Source organism: Stegostoma tigrinum, chromosome 41 (genome assembly GCF_030684315.1).
Source record: "Stegostoma tigrinum isolate sSteTig4 chromosome 41, sSteTig4.hap1, whole genome shotgun sequence".
Lineage (NCBI taxonomy): Eukaryota > Metazoa > Chordata > Chondrichthyes > Orectolobiformes > Stegostomatidae > Stegostoma > Stegostoma tigrinum.
In genome coordinates, this window is record NC_081394.1 from 4,778,272 (window position 1) to 4,792,201 (window position 13,930).

Genomic DNA, 13,930 nt, shown 5'->3' on the forward strand with positions numbered 1-13,930 from the left:
CTCCTCACTGTCACCCTTCATTTACATAGGAGCGTCTTGACCCACCTCCCTCAGAGTGAGCTGGACCTCAGACCCTCCCATGACTATCAGCCAGGGCTCCCTGATTGCACCAGGTGAACAGGCTCAATCAGGAGGTCATAGAGATAGGGAGGGGGTGTAGGGGATGGAGGTGGTTACAGAGATAGGGAGGGGGTGTCGGGGCTGGAGGGGGTTACAGAGATAGGGAGGGGGTGTAGGGGCTGGAGGGGGTTACAGAGATAGGGAGGGGGTGTAGGGGCTGGAGGGGGTTACAGAGATAGGGAGGGGGTGTAGGGGCTGGAGGGGGTTACAGAGATAGGGAGGGGGTGTAGTGGATAGAGGACGTCCACATGACTGACCTTGTTACAATTACTAAACCCCTCCCCCTCTATGTCTGAGGATGTAGACCAGTCTTCTTTTTTGGTAGTTCCTTCTGGGGCATTTTAGCAGTAGATCAGGTGCCTGCAACTCTGCCTCTGATACATGTAATGCACAGGAGCTCGCCTCTTGTACCCAGCACATCTCAGAAGAAATTCATTCTCCTCTTCAGGGAGCAGAGGCAGTGACAGCGGCCATGTCCACCTCCAATTCCAAAGTATTTTCAATGCTTGACGGAAATGGAGAACCCACGAGTTGCCGAATAGTTGGAAAGGCTTCCGAGGAGCCAGGCACAATTTGCTCCTCCACGATTTACAAATTTTCACCATCCATGTTATCTGTGTACTTATTCAGGGCCATCAGCCCTACTCGGACCTCGGGAACTGACCTCGCATTGGCCAGGTCTCTTCCCCACGCAGGACCGTTCCTGTGGTTCCTGCACCAAACTTTGTCTCCTGGAGCAAACCAACTCTCTCACCAACCTCCGCTCAGTTCGCAACAAACAACTGCACCTCCCAGTCGCAAACCATTTCCACTCCCCCTCCCATTCTTCAGATGACATGTCCATCATGGGCCTCCTGCAGTGCCACAATGATGCCACCCGAAGGTTGCAGGAACAGCAACTCATATTCCGCCTGGGAACCCTGCAGCCATATGGTATCAATGTGGACTTCACCAGTTTCAAAATCTCCCCTTCCCCCACTGCATCCCTCAACCAGCCCAATTCGTCCCCTCCCCCCACTGCACCACACAACCAGCCCAGCTCCTCCCCCCCACCCACTGCATCCCAAAACCAGTCCAACCTGTCTCTGCCTCCCTAACCTGTTCTTCCTCTCACCCATCCCTTCCTCCCACCCCAAGCCGCACCCCCAGCTACCTACTAACCTCATCCCACCTCCTTGACCTGTCCGTCTTCCCTGGACTGACCTACCCCTCCCTACCTCCCCACCTATACTCTCCTCTCCACTTATCTTCTTTACTCTCCATCTTCGGTCCGCCTCCCCCTCTCTCCCTATTCATTCCAGAACCCTCCCCCCATCCCCCTCTCTGATGAAGGGTCTAGGCCCGAAACGTCAGCTTTTGTGCTCCTGAGATGCTGCTGGGCCTGCTGTGTTCATCCAGCCTCACACTTTATTATCTCTCATCAACTCTACTAGGGCGGCACGGTGGCTCAGTGGTAAGCACCTGATGGCGTCAGGGACCCAGGTTCAATCCCACCCTCAGGCAACCGTCCGTGTGGAGCTTTCACGTTCTCCCAGTGTCTGCGTGGGTTTTCTCCCACAGTCTAAAGATGTCCAGGTTAGGGTGGGTCAGCTGTACTCTCGTGCCCAGGGATGTGTGTGTTTGACATGGGAAATGCTGAGTTACAACAGCAGAGTCAGAGCAGGATGCCCTCTGCAGGGTCAGTGTGGGCGGAATGGCCTGCTTTCACCCTGCAAATATCCTGCAATTTTCTCGGTGTTTCGAATATCATTTCACCCTCTCCAATGCGAAGCTCAGATTTACTGAAAACAAGAATTGCGAGAGATCCCAGTGGGCCAGGCAACATTCATGGCCGGAGAGAGCAAGCTAATGTTTTGACTCGAGATGGCTGTTCATCAGATTTAACCCGGAAAAGATCCATGCGATCCTCATCTCCGCGTTTGACAAAAGAACTCCAGGTGCATCCAGCCACTTTGAGTGGGTGCCCACGATGACCAGGAACGTTGAGCCCAGGAATGGACCTGCATGCACAATGTGTAGCTGAGTCCCGGGTCTATTCCTACAAGTGCGGGGCAGCTGCTGCCAGTAATGTCTGTCCTTGATGGCACTCTGGGCACTGCCCCACCAAAGCGGCTATGTCACCATCCAGTCCTGGCCAATGGACATAAATCTTCATTGTGGAGACCCCTCGAAAACCCTGGTGGAGTTCAGCCAGTATCTGGTAGTGTCCTTTGCTCGGGACAACCACTCTTGCTCCCCATAATAATCTGCCTCTGGTGTCTCTCTGCATCCAAAAATGTCTCAGTTCTGGTTGTGATGGCCCTTTGGTTTCTCCACGATCACCAGCTGATTCAGTTTTGCCAGGATCGGATCTTCCTGCATCTAAAGTCTAGTATTGTCAGCTGTGAGTGGAAGGATGACAGAAAATTTAAAACCATTACAATCTCTTCCAGTGCTGGTCCATCGGTGGTGTATCTCCCAGCGGGAGGCAGCTCAGTGCATCCACATTGGCCTCCTGGATGGGTGTTCTAACTCGTGATCATATGCGCATAGTGTTAGAGCCCAGCACCGAGTTCAGCCTGAAGCTGTGGGTGGCCCTGCCTTGCCCTCTTTCAGCAGACCTTACAGGGATTTGTGGTCTGCAACATTGTAAATTTATGTCCTCAAAGGTATCGGTGGAACTTCCTGCCTCCAAACGTTTCTTCACGATCTGGGTGTATCTGCATTCGCCAAAGTCCTCGACCCCACGCACTAATGGATGCTCCTCTCCATTTGACCCCCTATGAGCCAGTACCATGCCGATGCTGTGCGGGGAAGTATTGCATGTCAGTACCAAATGCCACTTGATACCCTCGTGTGCCAACACCTTAGAGGATGACAGCTGTTTCTTCACTTCCCTGAAGGTTACGGCTTGGCTACGCAATAACTTCCAAGGCATATCCTTTTTTAAGGAGTTGGTGCAAAGGTGCCAGGATGGAGTTTTCAGTCATAATTCACCAGCCCAAGGAAAGGCCTAAGCTCCAGCACAGACATAGGAGCCAGGGCACCTTTGATCGTCCTCACTTCATCTCTAAACAGGTGTAACCCGGTTTGTCAACTCTGTAACCCAAGTAGGTCACTTGGGGTAACAAAGTGTGGAGCTGGATGAACACAGCAGGCTAAGCAACATCCTAGGAGCACAAAAGCTGACGTTTCGGGCCTAGACCCTTTTCATCAGAGAGGGGTCTAGGCCCAAAACATCAGCTTTTGTGCTCCTGAGATGCTGCTTGGCCTGCTGTGTTCATCCAGCTCCACACTGTGTTATCTTGGATTCTCCAGCATCTGCAGTTCCCATTATCTCTAGGTCACTTGGGATGCCTGGAACAGACCTGTTTCCCTTCAAAGGCATATGGCTGCCTGGGAGAAACATCTAAGAACTACGTCCAAGCTCTCTAAGTGTTCCTTATCAGTCTTCCCTTTTGTTAGCGCGTCATCTAGATAAATGACGAACTGGAGTAGACCTTGCGAAATGTTCTCGCTCTATAGATAATTCTGAATGTGTATGTGTATACACGCAAACCCTTGTGGGTATTAATTGGAAACAGACTGCTGGGAGTCCTCATCTAACCACAAACGCGAGTACACATGGCTCATGTCCAGCCTTGTGAAACATAGTGCCAACTCACTATAACGCTCCCACCAACACCCCTGCCACCCAAAATCCCGGCCAGCGTTGCCTATAAATCCTGCTGCAAAAAGTGGGCTAGTGTTTGTTTGTTTGAAATCCCCAGGAAGGCGAATTAACCCGTCGGGCTTCACAATACGTGCCCTCGCACAAAAGATTGAAATTTCCATTCCTGGGATTGCATCACAACGAAATGCCTCTTTCCTCGTCACAGGGTTAATGCGAACATTTCCTATCTGCGCCCTCGTGATGAGGTCCTCTCTCCATTCCCATTTAACTCAGCACGACAAGCTGATCCCTGTCAAACTGCTCACTTCCTCCAGGGCTGACAACAGGATTTCAGCTTCAAAAACTTTCCATTTCACTGTTTCAAATCCCCCCCTTCCCCTTTCTCAAGAGATCAAGTCCACCCACGCTGCTCGACAGAAACTGACCCAGGGCCCAATCCAAAACACAGGCCCATACACAAACCGACACACACCCCTAGACACAGGACCACACACAAACCCACACACAACCCTAGACACAGTCCCAGGCACAGGCCCACACACAAACCCACACACAATCCGAGGCACAGGCACAGACCCACACACAGACCGTGACACAATCCTAGACACAGACACAGACCCAAGCGCAAACCTACACACATCCTAGACAGTGACCCAGGCACAGACCCACAGACAGACCTCGACACAATCCGAGATACAGACACGGACCCACACACAAAACTGATATACAGCCCTCGATGCAGACCCAGGCACAGACCCAAAAACAAACCCTACACACAATCCTAGACACAGACCCACACACAATCATAGATACAGGCCCACACACAGACCCACACACAACCCTAGACACAGACCCACACACAATCATAGATACAGGCCCACACACAGACCTACACACAACCCTAGACACAGACCCACACACAATCATAGATACAGGCCCACACACAGACCTACACACAACCCTAGACACAGACCCACACACAGTCCCACACACAAATCTACATACAATCCTCGACACAGATCAAGGCACAGACCCACACACAAACCGAGGCACAAAACTACACACAATCCTCGATCTGAACCCAGGCAAAAACCTTTGCACAACCCCTGACACAAACCGAGACAGAGGCTCACGCACAGACCCAGATACCGACCCACGCACAAATCCACACACAGACACACACACAAACCTACACACAGACCCACACACAGACCCACACACAAATCCACACACAGACCCATGCACAAATCCACACACAGACCCACACACAAACCTACACACAGACCCACACACAGACCCACACTCACACGCCTACACACAGACCCACACACAAATCCACACACAGACCCATGCACAAATCCACACACAGACACACACACAAACCTACACACAGACCCACACACAGACCCACACACAGACCCATGCACAAATCCACACACAGACACACACACAGGCCTACACACAGACCCACACACAGACCCACACACACACCTACACACAGACCCACACATAGATACAGCCACAAACAAACATACAGACCCAGACAGTGATCCTGACGCAAACTGGCAGACAGGTACAGACTGACACACTGATCCAGAAACACCCCCAGACACACACCCACACCGAGACAGGGAAGCAATGCCCTACAGGTAGAGTGTTTATCCAGGACCTGAGTTGAAATCTGAAAAAATCTGGAATTAAGACTCTGATGATGAGCGTGAAGCAACGTTGTCGGGGTGGCACAGTGGCTCAGTGTTTAGCACTGCAGCCTCACAGCGCGAGGGTCCCAGGTTCGATTCCACCCTCGGGCGACTGTCTCTGTACAGTTTGCACATTTCTCTCAGTCAGTGCTGAGGGAGCAGGCACTGTCGGAGGGTCAGTGCTGAGGGAGCGGGCACTGTCAGAGGGTCAGTGCTGAGGGAGTGGGCACTGTCGGAGGGTCAGTGCTGAGGGAGCGGGCACTGTCAGAGGGTCAGTGCTGAGGGAGCAGGCACTGTCAGAGGGTCAGTGCTGAGGGAGTGGGCACTGTCGGAGGGTCAGTGCTGGGGGAGTGGGTGCTGTCAGAGGGTCAGTGCTGAGGGAGCGGGCAGTGTCGGAGGGTCAGTGCTGAGGGAGTGGGCACTGTCGGAGGGTCAGTGCTGACAGAGCGGGCACTGTCGGAGGGTCAGTGCTGAGGGAGCAGGCACAGTCGGAGGGTCAGTACTGAGGGAGTGGGCACTGTCAGAGGGTCAGTGCTGGGGGAGTGGGCGCTGTCAGAGGGTCAGTGCTGAGGGAGCGGGCAGTGTCGGAGGGTCAGTGCTGAGGGAGTGGGCACTGTCGGAGGGTCAGTGCTGACGGAGTAGGCACTGTCGGAGGGTCAGTGCTGAGGGAGCGGGCACTGTCGGAGGGTCAGTGCTGAGGGAGCGGGCACTGTCGGAGGGTCAGTGCTGAGGGAGTGCCGCACTGTCGGAGGGTCAGTGCTGAGGGAGTGCCACACTGTCCGAGGGTCAGTGCTGAGGGAGCAGGCACAGTCGGAGGGTCAGTGCTGAGGGAGCGCCGCACTGTCGGAGGGTCAGTGCTGAGGGAGCAGGCACTGTCGGAGGGTCAGTGCTGAGGGAGCGCCGCACTGTCGGAGGGTCAGTGCTGAGGGAGTGGGCGCTGTTGGAGGGTCAGTGCTGAGGGAACGGGCACTGTCGGAGGGTCAGTGCTGAGGGAGTGGGCGCTGTCGGAGGGTCAGTGCTGACGGAGCAGGCACTGTCAGAGGGCCAGTGCTGAGGGAGCGGGCACTGTCGGAGGGTCTGTGCTGAGGGAGTGGGCACTGTCGGAGGGTCAGTGCTGACGGAGCGGGCACTGTCGGAGGGTCAGTGCTGAGGGAGTGGGCGCTGTCGGAGGGTTAGTGCTGACGGAGCGGGCACTGTCGGAGGGTCAGTGCTGAGGGAGTGGGCACTGTCGGAGGGTCAGTGCTGACGGAGCAGGCAGTGTCAGAGGGTCAGTGCTGAGGGAGCGGGCACTGTCGGAGGGTCAGTGCTGAGGGAGTGGGCACTGTTGGAGGGTCAGTGCTGAGGGAGTGGGCACTGTCGGAGGGTCAGAGCTGAGGGTGTGGGCACTGTCGGAGGGTCAGTGCTGAGGGAGCGGGCACTGTCGGAGGGTCAGAGCTGAGGGAGTGGGCACTGTCGGAGGGTCAGTGCTGACGGAGCAGGCACTGTCGGAGGGTCAGCGCTGAGGAAATTTACATCCAAAAACCCGCTTCCCCCCGCCACTCCCTGCCACCAACCCTTCCCCTTCAGTCCCGCGGGCCTTATTTAAACGATAGACTGAGGGCTGCTAGTACAGACTGTCAGGGCCAATGTTTCATTGCCCTTCCAACATTACTAGCATCAGAGTCGCAATTGCCATGCCATTTGTGGGATCTTGCTGTGCGCAAAATGGCCACCGCATTGTCTTAGAATTCCGCTGGGGCCACATCTTTTTGTCATATTTCAACCAGCTGCTAGGCTGTTAGTCCCTTCTAACACATCATCCCATTTTATGCGCTTCTTGGCCTCATTCCTGTCTGTATTCTTCAGCATCAGGTTGTCAAATAATCTCACATCCATCTTGGGGTCATGAGGTGGTCGGCTGCGGTGACGATAGGGTCAGTCATGAAGGTTCGTTTGTACTCCCGCACCCCCCCCCCCCCCGCAACTCCCCCCAGAGCCTGTCCCACCATCGACAAGGTACAAGTCAGGAGGGGGATGGGATACTCCCCACTTGCCCCTGGATGGGGGCAGCCCCAACAAGACGCTCAACACCATCCAGGACAGAGCAGCCCCCGCTCGATTGGCCCCACATCCACAAACATCCCACTCCCTCCCCCCACCGACGCTCAGTCGCAGCAGTGTGTACCATCTACAAGACGCGCTGCAGAAACTCACCGAAGACCCTCAGGCAGCACCTTCCAAACCCACGACCCACTTCCATCCAGACGGACAAGGGGCAGCAGATACATGGGAACACAAGCCCCCTGCAAGTTCCCCTCCACTCCTCATCCTGACTTGGGAATATATCACCGTTCCTTCAGTGTCGCTGGGTCGAAATCCTGGAATTCCCTCCCAAAGGGACATTGTGGGTCAACCCACAGCACATGGGAAATGCAGCGGCTCACCCCAACCTTCTCCAGGTGGGCAACAGGGGATGGGGCCAATAAATGCTGGACCCAACCAGAGACACCCACATCCCACAAATGAATGAAAAAGAATGCATGTTTTCTCCAAGGAGAGAGAGGCTCAGTGGGGAATATTCCCTCCCCTCCCGTCAGATTCCCTTATCTCGATGCCCTCAATCCCAAGGAATTTTCCCATGAGACATGGAAGCGAGTTTGTCCCTGATGAACTAATTTGCAAATCATGATTCACCAGTCAAAATTTTGATCTTGAAAGTAAGAACAGAGCTGATCTTGTTCAAAGTTTATTCGTCAGCAATTAAATAGATTCGCGGAACAGAACATGAGATGTGTCAATCGGTCAGAAGCAAGTTGTGGTAAGAAATTTGCTATCGGAAACATTCAGCAGAGAGAGACAGAGACTAGATAAAGGTAAATAGTTTGCCATCAGTTGAGAATTTTAGAAATAGGGGCAGACTCTGAGAGCAAGGGACAGGCTATTCATTTGAGACGTTTGGGAGAATTTCTGCATGCAAAGCGCAGATGAGGTCTGGAGCTCCCTTCCTCAAACAGCGTCTGGATCTGTTGCTGAGTTGAAATCTGAGAGAGATACATGAAACATAATGGGAACTGCAGATGCTGGAGAATCCAAGATAATAAAATGTGAGGCTGGATGAACACAGCAGGCCAAGCAGCATCTCAGGAGCACAAAAGCTGACGTTTCGGGCCTAGACCCTTCATCAGAGGGGTCTAGGCTCGAACCGTCAGCTTTTGTGCTCCTGAGATGCTGCTTGGCCTGCTGTGCTCATCCAGCCTCACACTTTGTTATCTGAGAGAGATACATGATTGCTCAGGGATATGGGCCCAAGGCAGGTAGATGGAGCTCAGCCCCCATGATCCCATTGAATGGCGGAACTGACCAGAGGGACTGAATGGCCTCGACACAGTCCCCTCTCTGAGCCATTGGAGGGAGGAGTAAGACAAAACTTTTCCCTGGAAGTATTTTCCGGCTCTCATGACAAAAGTCCAGCTGATTTTTTCTTGATCTTCTTCCATTCTTTTACACTTCACACACAGGTGCTTGGGATGGGTGACTCCTGGTTTCACTCCCTCTGTGAGCAGGCCAGCCTTAGAATCTGGGGGCCCACATCCAAATGCCTGGGCCAGGCACCCTCCGCGTCCTTGTGGGAAATTCCTGGGGATTGAGGGCATCCTAGATAAGGAAATCTGAGAGGAGGGGAGGGAATATTCCCCTCTGAGCCTCTCTCTCCTTGGAGAAAAAAATGCATTCTTTTTCATTCATTTGTGGGATGTGGGTGTCGCTGGCTGGGCCCAGCATTTATTGTCCCTATCCCCAGTTGCCCCACCTTGAGAAGGTGGGGGTGAGCTGCCTTCTTGGACTGCTGCAGTCCTTGAGAAATTCTGCCGAGTTTCGCAGAGATTCACCTGGAAAGGATGGGCCAACTTGGGAGGACAGCCTCAAGGATCGGGGCATGGGGATGAGGGTCCGGTCGACCTAGCCGGCACGGTTCAAAAACAAATCCACAATCTTATCGTTGCAATCGGGCCAGGCACAGAGGGGGAGCGAGGAAAACTCCGAGCAGCCGGGAGAGGAGTTGCCATCTTCTGAGGAGGGAGGTGTGGGCAATGGGCAGGGCACTTCAAGCACAAGGTGTCGAGTAGAATTCAATCCACACACCCAGTTGCGGAAGATGTGAGCTGTCAGTGCTCAACAGTTGGTGGGTTTGGTGGGGTGGGGGGTGATGGGGTGGGGGAAAGGGGGGTATGCCGGGTTGGGGGTTGGGAGGGGGGATGGTGGGGTGGGTGGAGGGGGAGGAATGTGGTGTGGGGTGTGGGACTGATGGTGGGGTGGGGAGAGGGGGGATGGGGTGGGGGTTGGGGGTATGGTGGGGTGGGGGGAGGGGGCGATGGTGGAGTTGGGTTTTGGGAGGCGGGATGGTAGGCTGGGTGGAGCGGGGGATGGTGAGTTGCCGGGCACGGGGGTGAAGGGGTGGGTGGAGTGGCAGATGGTGGATTGAGGGGTCTGGGGGTGATGGGATGTGGGGAGGGGGGAATGGTGGGGTGGGGTTTGAGGGGTTTATGGTGGGGTGGGTGGAGCAGGGGATGGTGGGGTGAGGGGACTGGGGGTGAAGGGTTGGGTGGAGTGGGGATGGTGAGTTGAGGGGTCTGGGCGTGATGGGATGTGGGGAGGGGGAATGGTGGGGTGGGGGTTTGAGAGGGGGATGACGGGGTGAGGGGACTGGGGGTGATGGGGTAGGTGGAGGGGGAGATGGTGGGGTGGAGGGGGGATTTGAGGGGGGGGCGGATGGTGGGGTGGGTGGAGCAGGGGATGGTGGGGTGAGGGGACTGGGGGTGGTGGGGTGGGGGGGAATTGGGGGATGGTGGGGTGGGGTTTAGGAGGGAGGATGGTGGTGTGGTGGGAGGGGGAATGGGGTGGAGGTTGCGGGGGTGATGTTGGGGTGGGAGGAGGGGGCAAAAAAACAATATCAGCAGTCAGTTCAAGAGGGCCGGGACACAAGGCTGGTGTGTACCGCTGAGGCCAGATTGCATTTGGAATCCTGTGGGCCCCGTATCCAAGGAAGGGTGTTCTGGGAGGGGGTCTGGAGATGTTCTACAAGAACAATCCCAGCGATGAAAGGCATGGGGAGCAGTTGGTGGGTCCTCGATGTCGTTCATAAGGAGAGTATGGGTGTGCGGATCTGATTGAGACCTACAAGAGGCGTGGATAGAGTACACGTGGAGGAGATGTTCCCACCCGTTGGGAGAGACCAGGGCCCGAGGGCACAGCCTCAGGGCAAAGGCATGAGGGGGATTTTCTTCAGCCAGGAGAGGGACGAATCTGTGGAACTCATTGTCACAGAAGGGCCTAGTCGTTGAGTGTCTTAAAGACTCAGATAGATAGGTTCTTGATGAGTGGGCTATTGGGTGACGGCAGGAGAATTGGGTTGAGAAACATATCAGCCATGATAGAATGACGTGGCTGGCTCAATGGGCCGAATGGCCTAATTATGCTCCTTTATCCTTACAGTCTTATTCGCTGCAAATGTGCAGGTGCTCCCAGAGGTGCACGCAGATGCTGTTGGTTCTGTTTCATTTCGCCCCCACTACTGCTCGGTGATTTCAAGTGATGGAGTGGAAGCTTTCCAGTGTGTGATGATCCCACGCTGAGCGCTGGTGGGGCTACCCTGGGCACAGGGTGGCAGCATTCCCTTCAGGAAGGATTCCAAGCTGGCACACGGGGAGAAGGGGATGGTGAAGCCAATGTGCAGATCGCTTCCCTTCAGTTTCCACCTTGCCTGGCAGGAAACCAGGTGAATGGAGGCGAGGTTCGGAGAACAGTGCAAAGAAATCTCACTCGAGGGAGAGAAATGACCCCAGGTCCCTCCTTCTAAATCTAGGAGGACTATCGATCTGACACTCCCTCCCCCAATAAACACCCCCCCCCCAAATCGCTGCCAACCTCCAACCAAGAGAGATCATTGGCAGCATTTACTCCTGAGGACCTGAGGCTCCCAAATATTGCCACCTTGGATGCAGTGTCCCAGTGCCCCCAATACCATCCCACTCAGCTTTCTAAACTCAATGACTCACCTCCTCTGTTTTCCTGCCATTCTGGGAGTCCTTAGCATTACGCTGCCTGTCTCCTTCCTGTACTCTATCTCACTACTGTTTGAGATCCGACCCACTGCAGTGGTGATGTCAACCAATTTGTAACTGGGGTTAGCGCAGAATTTGCTCACACAGTCATACATGCAGGAGGAATGGAGTAAGGGGACTGAGTGTGCAGCTTCATGGGGCATGCCATGCACACTTGGCCCTTCTCCTACGCACCCTACTTGCACACCACGATACCCATCTCGCCCGTTTCTGACCTACTGTTGTGGTGCCAGGCTCATGCAGCTTATAATCCAGACCACGCAGTGGCCCCAGCACACTCTCTCTGTTCTGAATGGGCACATGTTTGCCAACCCCAGCTCCTGGGCAGGTACCAATGTGCCAGGCTTCCAGCTAATCTGGAATGGATAGGATTCTTGGCAGTGTGGAGGAACAGAGGGGCCTTGGTGTACAGATACATAGATCCCTTAAAATGGCCACCCAAGTGGACAGGGTTGTTAAGAAAGCATATGGTGTTTTGGCTTTCATTAACGGGGAATTGAGTTTAAGAGTTGTGAGATCTTGCTGCAGCTCTATAAAACTTTGGTTAGACCGCACTTGGAATACTCCATCCAGTTCTGGGCACCCTATTATAGGAAAGATGTGGATGCTTTGGAGAGGGTTCAGAGGATGTTTACCAGGATGCTGCCTGGACTGGAGGGCTTATCTTATGAAGAGAGGTTGACTGAGCTCGGACTCTTTTCATTGGAGAAAAGGAGGAGGAGAGGGGACCTAATTGAGGTATACAAGATAATGAGAGGCATAGATAGAGTTGATAGCCAGAGACTATTTCCCAGGGCAGAAATGGTTAACACGAGGGGTCATAGTTTTAAGCTGGTTGGAGAAAGTATAGAGGGGATGTCAGAGGCGGGTTCTTTACACAGAGAGTTGTGAGAGCATGGAATGTGTTGCCAGCAGCACTTGTGGAAGCAAGGTCATTGGGGTCATTTAAGAGACTGCTGGACATTCTGGATGTGAGTTTGCTCGCTGAGCTGGAAGGTTAGTTTTCAGACGTTTCGTCACCATTCTAGGTAACATCATCAGTGAGCCTCTGGTGAAGCACTGGTGTTATGTCTCGCTTTCTATTTATCTGGTTAGGTTTCCTTGGGTTGGTGATGTCATTTCCTGTTCTTTTTCTCAGGGGATGGTAGATTGGCTCCAAATCAATGTGTTTGTTGATGGAATTCCGGTTGGAATGCTATACTTCTAGGAATTCTCGTGCGTGACTCTGTTTGGCTTGTCCTAGGATGGATGTGTTGTGCCAATCAAAGTGGTGTCCTTCCTCATCTGTGTGTAAGGATACGAGTGATAGTGGGTCATGTCGTTTTGTGGCTAGTTGATGTTCATGTATCCTGGTGGCTAGCTTCCTGCCAGGATACATGAACATCAACTAGCCACAAAACGACATGACCCACTATCACTCGTATCCTTACACACAGATGAGGAAGGACACCACTTTGATTGGCACAACACATCCATCCTAGGACAAGCCAAACAGTGACATGCACGAGAATTCCTAGAAGCATGGCATTCCAACCGGAATTCCATCAACAAACACATTGATTTGGAGCCAATCTACCATCCCCTGAGAAAAAGAGCAGGAAATGACATCACCAACCCAAGGAAACCTAACCAGATAAATAGAAAGCGAGACATAACACCAGCGCTTCACCAGAGGCTCACTGATGATGTTACCTAGAATGGTGACGAAACGTCTGAAAACTAACCTTCCAGCTCAGCGAGGAAACTCACATCCAGAACATCAACCTGAGCTACAAATCTTCTCAAAACTCACTGCTGGACATGCATATGGTCACAGAAATTTGAGGGTGCAAACATGAGGATCAATGGTCAGCACAACATCGTGGGCTGAAGGACCTGTTCTGTGCTGTACTGTTCTATGTTCTATGTTCTAATCTGCCTTACACCCCCACCCACCCACACTGCGCAATCCCTCAGAGGCATTTTCTTTAAGGGAAATACCCTGGTGAGATTTCTCCCTGTTTTAAAAGCTAAAATCCTCCATCCAGAAGTTGCCCTTTTAATTCATGTGTCATCAAAATTCTTGAAATCTAAAGTGAACTTTTAACTTCCGTTTCCAACTTCCAACATCTGAATCCATTGATACTCCCTCCATTCAGACATTCCCCCAACACCCCCATCCACCGCCCCCACACTCCCAAAATAGACTGCACCTTCTTGGAGTCAACACTGCACAGAGATTCAGATCAAATATATTCCATATCTAACCCTGTGCTGTCCCTGTCCTGGGAGTGTTTGATGGGGGATAGTGTAGAGGGAGCTTTACTCTGTAGCTAACCCTGTGCTGTCCCTGTCCTGGGAGTGTTTGATGGGGGATAGTG